Consider the following 6,697-nt stretch of genomic DNA (forward strand, 5'->3'; position numbering starts at 1 on the left):
CCATGTTGATTGCTTTAGATGCATGCTAGAGTGTGTATGAGTTAGGATAACATGTTAAATGTTCCTTTAATGAGATTAAGATTTGGAATACTATGAGTAGAAGCTGACCTATGAGTTGGGTGGGGTTGGGTGCCTAACACCTTCCTATCTCCATACCTAAACTCCGGACACGTGCTCTGGTTAAAGATTAGTCTTTTCACGAAAATGCACTAAATTTATGGTTTCTAGACCTAACTTGGCGGCAAATCCATTTACACCCTCTGCCATAGTCCACCCTAGGCTAAGACGCACTTTCCAAATGAAAAGTTGAGGGCATGATCCACGTCGCGAATGCTTACACCTATAGTACGCATGCTTAATTCTCTACGCATGTGTGCACGAGGCAGCGTACGCATGCATGTTCTTAAATCCTGCGTACTGAGGCTCTAGCATGCGTATGCATACTAAGGGTATGCGCATGCATGTCTGGGACTACAGACATAGTTTTAAGTCCTTGTCCATTCAACGCTTTTCTTTCACTTTGCTTTTTCCAAATGTGACTCTTCTATATTTGTCTTTTCCATTTTTAGGTCATCCTACCCTTTACTGGTAGGAGTTCCATTTCTTCCATCTTAGTCTGGTATGACATACTCATGCTTAAGACTAAGGCCCTAGTTCGAGCAGCTGGTTTTGAGGCCTTCGTTACTAACCTTTCTGAGGCTTCTTCTTGTGGGATATTGTTACAAGCTCTTACCGAGAGGTGGTGGGACACTGCCCACACCTTTCACATTGCTGGTAGGGAGATGACCTTGACTCCCTATGATTTCCACAGGTTGGCGGGTTTGAAGTCTTACGGTCCTGCTGTCCATCTTGGGGATGCATTTAGGAGGGATCTTGCAGTGGAGTTGTTGGGTCGTGCTCATCCCAACGAGATTGTTCAGAACTATCTTCTTACTAGGGACTTCACTTCTCATTCTTAGGTGACTCCTAAGGATAGGGCCAGGATGGCTAAGGCTTTCTTACTTCGTGTGGTGGGGGCTACAGTCTTAGCTAATGCTGGTCAAACATTTCCTCTTCGATGGCTAGAGGTATTTTAGGACTTCGTGACTGTTAGGGAGGTTAACTGGGGTAATGCCAATTTGTCTTACATGTACTCCATCATGGATGCTATGAGTAAGGAGTTGTACTCCAGCTTGCTGGCCATTGGAGACTATAGGAGGTATGATCTTGTTCCTTCTTTTCTTTTCATTGCAAAATTATTTTGATGATAATGCATATTTATGTCTTGAAAACTATGTTTCTTCCAAACTGTCCTCAACTGTACTTGTTCTTTTCTTTCAAATTGTTCTTAACTTGCAAACTGAATTTGTGCTTGTTTTTTTTTTTCTTTTTCTTGCAAACTGTTTCTAACTTGCAAACTATTCCTGTAGCAATGGGCTTACTATTATGGGCTTATCTACCAGGGGGCAATGTTGGCCTTAAGGGATCTTCGTTTTGTGTGGGCTTATTTGGATGATATTGTGGCTGATCAGGTAATCTATCTTTTTTTCCCCCCCTTCAACTTGCATTCCCACATGTCTTATTCATTAAACTGTATCATGGAATTCAAATTTTGTGGATGCCCAGGAGTGAGGGTGCACTCGTGATCTCTGTTAAGGAGAAGGGTTCTAGTATTGCCTCTGCACACTCGTCTCGACTCTTGGGAGGTTTTGGTTTGAGGGCCATATACTTAGTAAAGTGGGTTGCTTTGTAGTTCAAGCCTATGGATAGGCCTCGAGTCCTTAAGGATCCTCCTTTATTCATGCAATTTTCGGTGAGTATGACGGACAAGGAGCTAGAGCTATGGTGGAGGGGACTGACCTTTTTGATTGCCTCCTTAGTGAGGAGGACTATGATCCCTTTAGTAAGGGCCAGCTCATGACTACCTTTGAAGCAACCCCTGTGGTATGTCACTTGGTCTTTACGTCTTTCCTTACTCATGCATCTTAATTGTATCTGTTTCTCATATTCTTATCTCCCAAATTTAGGAAGAGCTTGCCATTCCTTGTGCTGGTGCTGCCCTAGCTGCTAGGGACCCTAAGGTCCCCATGTTTCCCTCATATTCAGTTTACGCCTATGGTCCTAATGGGATTGCCAGGAAGCATATCCTTGTGTGTAATCCCAATTGGGTAGCTATCCAATTGCTTTGGGAGACCCAGATGTAAGTCTTTCAAATTTCCCTTTTCCTTGTTAATGCTTCAATTATCTTCTTACATTCTCTTAACATGTTTTCCTTTCTTCAACATATTTCTTGCTCAAAGTTGTAGCCTACCCATGCTGAGTGTGAGGAGTTGATCTCGATAGCTACTTTCGAAGGTCTAGTGGCAGTAGCAGAGGCGACGACGAAGATGGAGATGATGATGGGAGTGCTACTTTTGAGGTTACATATTTCATGAGAGGCTAAGTACCTACGTAACAACAACAATAGAGATCCTATTCCTTTTTTTTTTTTTTTTTTTTTTTTTTTTTGCATTCATTTCCTACATTTTTAAATCAAGTTGTATTTAAGAACATCCTTTATGCTTCTACTTTTATTTAGAACATGTATTTATTTACAACAATAAACAAGGATTTCTAGATGTTTGTGTAAGTATGCTTGGATGTGTCGCAATCTTTATCTTGTTCTCTGTTCTTCGTATTATGTCTAAATGAATGCTCTAGCAAAAGGGCGTGAGTCCAAAATTGTCTAGGAAACATAGGAGAAAATTTACATTGAGTGGTGCCCAAGGGAGGAGTGGAGGCCAATCCCAAATTCCAAATTCTGGTCAGGGATGCCTACGCAAGGTTGGGTTTGTGTACGTATCATTAGTTATGTACGTATGCATGCACGAGGCTGCGTACGCATGTTAGGCGGCCGAAACCCTAGCAGACTTTCTCACTTATAAAAAGGCTACAAGGGGCTTCCTAATCCTCACAAACATGTGGCGATAGTGCAGAAAACAATCCTTAAGGTCCTTGGTGGTTGAATTCTCACCAATGCAAGTCTCTTTATGGATTAGCAAACTTAATCCCACCTTCAAACAAGCTCTAGTTCCTCTTGGACTTTCTTGTGCCTCACATCTTTTTCCCTAAATCAAGGTTGATGAACCTCTTCGATTATTAGATTGATAATTATTGTTTATATACTTTAATGAACAACATGAACATGCATAGGTCATATGAACATGCATTGAAGCATAGGTGTTATGATGCAGCAAGGTAAGTATGATAAGTACATGCATATGAATATGAACATGTATATTTGGATATGAGGATTAATTCCTTTGAATAATGAATTCCATGATGCTATGCTTGTATGTGTGAATATGCTTGGTTAATGTCATATTTGTGATTTGCTACCCTGATGATGTTACTGTCACATGATGTTTGTTGCCTTCGGTTATGTAAAGCATGGGATACTATATCAATGATAGGATATGCCATGATTAGATGAATGCATAGAATATGTATGATATGCCATGTTGGATGCTAGATGCATGTTAGGATAGACTTTGAATTTGTGTGTGTGTGTGTGTGTATAGAATAACCTATTAGAGGACTCTTTAATGGAATTAAGATGTAGAACACAATGAGTGGACACTTGTAGATACCGCATTCTGTACTCCTTATGACTCGGGTCTTCGGTCACCAATGATGATAAAATTCTAAGACTCAAGGTTGGTTTAAGGCCTAATCAAATTCTAAATTGACTTGAGAAATGTTAAAATGAAAAATATCACTTTTTATGAGAAAATAAATTTATTTTTGGAAAATAAAGGCAAAGGAAACCCTCGACCTATGTACGCATATACTCGTATGCGTATGCAAGTCTGATGCATGCATACACAAGCACGGACCTGTGTACATAGCTAGGGTTCCAAAGAGCTATGAAAGGTGTAGAGACTCAATTTTGCACCCATAATTTAATCTTGGGAGATGGCTAGAGTGACCATTCATATACCTAAAATTTAGAGCTGCATTACATGCATTAATTCATTCATTGCATATCATAAAAATGATCTTGAGATTCTAACAATCACGATGGTATGTTCGATTCCTAAATTAGATTGTTAGATTGAAAGATATCACAAGATTAAGTTTTCAAGGTCTGCATGCATTTTGCTTGGGTGGAACCGATTACACATGATTAATTTAAATTAATTTTGATTAGTTAAATAATTAAAATTAATTAAATAATTTTGTGATTGGTTGTTGGTTAGTGTAAAAAATAGGTCTACATACATGGGAATAAAGTGGATAATCGGATAACAAAGAAGTTATGGATTGTTAGGATTTGTGCATTTGTGCCCTTAAATCCTGTTGTATGATGCTATGTATTACATTATGTATGACATGATGTATGACTTAATATTGTAATTAATAAATTTGTTTTATTATTATCTGAAAATAATGGTAACATGAATATTTGGACATTGTTATATAGTCCATTAGATGCATAGTATGTGATTTATATGAAAAGTCACTAAAGATATAAATCAGAAAGTTCTTTGTAAACTCAGAATTTAGTTCATAGTCGGTGATAAAATTGGACGTTTCATTTGCGAAGACTATAAAATGTCAACTAAGATGATTTGTCTTGATCATGGAAGTGGTGACTTCTAGTTGATATGTTGATATGTTTTAAGAGTTAAGACATATTGAACTGGACCGCTGTGAGATTTATTATTCTCCTAATGACTGTCAATTGAATAATAAATCTCACGACTTATATTCACATGAACTCTTAATCCTGAGAGAATAATAGACCTGATCATGAAGTGTATGTTGCTTTGATATATTAGGAGTGAGATTTAAAGTAACGGTCAAAACCTTAGTATGTTGGGCAGCCACATTTAGTGTTGATGGAACATATATTCTCAAGATGGAATTCATAGTCTCTTAACGGAGATATAAAATATTCCCGTGAGATAATTTTAATGGTTTTGTTATTCAGAATGTTAGGCCTAACTACTTTAGTAAATAGTTACTAAATTATATATTTATGAAATTGGATTTCATAAATATATAATGAATAACTTAAAGGATTAAACTGAATACTCAAGAATTAAGATGTAGTAATTCATAAAGTACCAGTTTATAACTTTGTGTCACTACGAATATTTTATGAAGGGGTTGCATGTACAATAAGTCTTGAGATATAATTTATTAATAAGGCCTAGAGTGAAATTATATTTAATAGTGGTATTAAATATAATTAATGGTAACTTTGGACTTGTCAAGAGTTGACAGAAAAGCCCAAGGCCCATTGGAGCTAGTATCTTATTTGTTCCCTTTTGGTCCCACTTCAAGCCACATACAAAAGCCTAATTGGGAAAACCCAAAAGGCTAGCCCAATTAGATAATCAGTTATAAGAGAGAAACATATAGAATTTTGCAATCATCACAAGTGCATGATTAGTGTTAGACACTCTCTCATTCTCTCTAAAACAAACTCATATAACTAATTGAGAGACCACACATCTTGGGCGTTAGTGGAATTGGAGTGAAGATTGAAAGTCTTCTCAAGAACTTCTGAATTTAGGTTTTGAATTTCACTGCTTCAAGTACACTCTTTTGTTCTCTAATTCTGAAACTTATATGGCACATGTTAACAATTGTGAATGAAGTAGATCTGTTTAATATATTTCTGCTGCGTACATGCATAGTACCAACATGGATAATCAAACCTTTTTGGAATATTTATCTATAAGATAATTATCACTTTAAAGACTTGAATATCAAGAAAAAGGGATTAATTTCTAGAACACGAATTAAAAATGCGTCTAAGTGCAATTTCGGGCTAAAAAGTCCTCAAAAAAGAGTCCAAATCGGACCAAAACTCAAACGTGGGCTTGGCACCCAAAAGGGCTTGTCGGCACTCTTGAAGTGCCGATCAGCACATGCCAAGTGCCGATTGGCCCAAATGCTTGGCTCGGCCCGAGAACTTCTTGATTGAGATAAAACCTATCTTTTTTGACTTTTTAGAGATAAGGACATGTTCCAATTCATATCTGATATCATTCAGCTTATTTTTTTATGCATCCCGACCTCTATAAATAGAGGAAAAATATTAGGATAAAGGGCTCTTCTTTTCTGACTTCTCTACTCCCCTTACGTTAAAGACGCTCTAGAGGCTATTGCTTTAAGAACTTATTTTTTGTAAGTAAAGTATTTTAGACCCCAAAGAAGTGAAAAACTATTTGATTTCTAAAATATTATTCTACTAAACAGCATGCTCATGCAAGAGGTATTTAGTTATATTCTTCTATCAGTTTTTTTTTTTTTTCATTAGCTATTATGTTGTGATTGTTCATTGCATGAATGCATATGTTTGATTTTTATTGTGCCTTGTTCTTAATTCATATTTGCCATGCTTATATACTTAGTGGAAATTGTCTTTGACATGTTCTTTAGTTGATTGTTTGTTTTAATTTTTCTTTTCTTTAATTTCAAAATCTGCTAATGATCATCAATTTTTTTTTTTTTTATTTTTATAAAACTTAAAACTGATTTGTATTTTCATTAAATATAGATCTAAATTTTTTCTGGTCTTTACACTGATCTGTATTTTCATTAAATACAGATTTGAATTTTTTTTGGTCACAAAACAGATTTGTATTTTCATTAAATACAGATTTGAATTTTTTCTGGTCACAAAATAGATCTGTATTTTCATTAAATACAGATCTGATTTTTTTTT

Source organism: Quercus suber, unplaced genomic scaffold (assembly GCF_002906115.3).
Source record: "Quercus suber isolate HL8 unplaced genomic scaffold, Cork oak 2.0 scaffold_81, whole genome shotgun sequence".
In the NCBI taxonomy this organism is placed as follows: Eukaryota; Viridiplantae; Streptophyta; class Magnoliopsida; order Fagales; family Fagaceae; genus Quercus; species Quercus suber.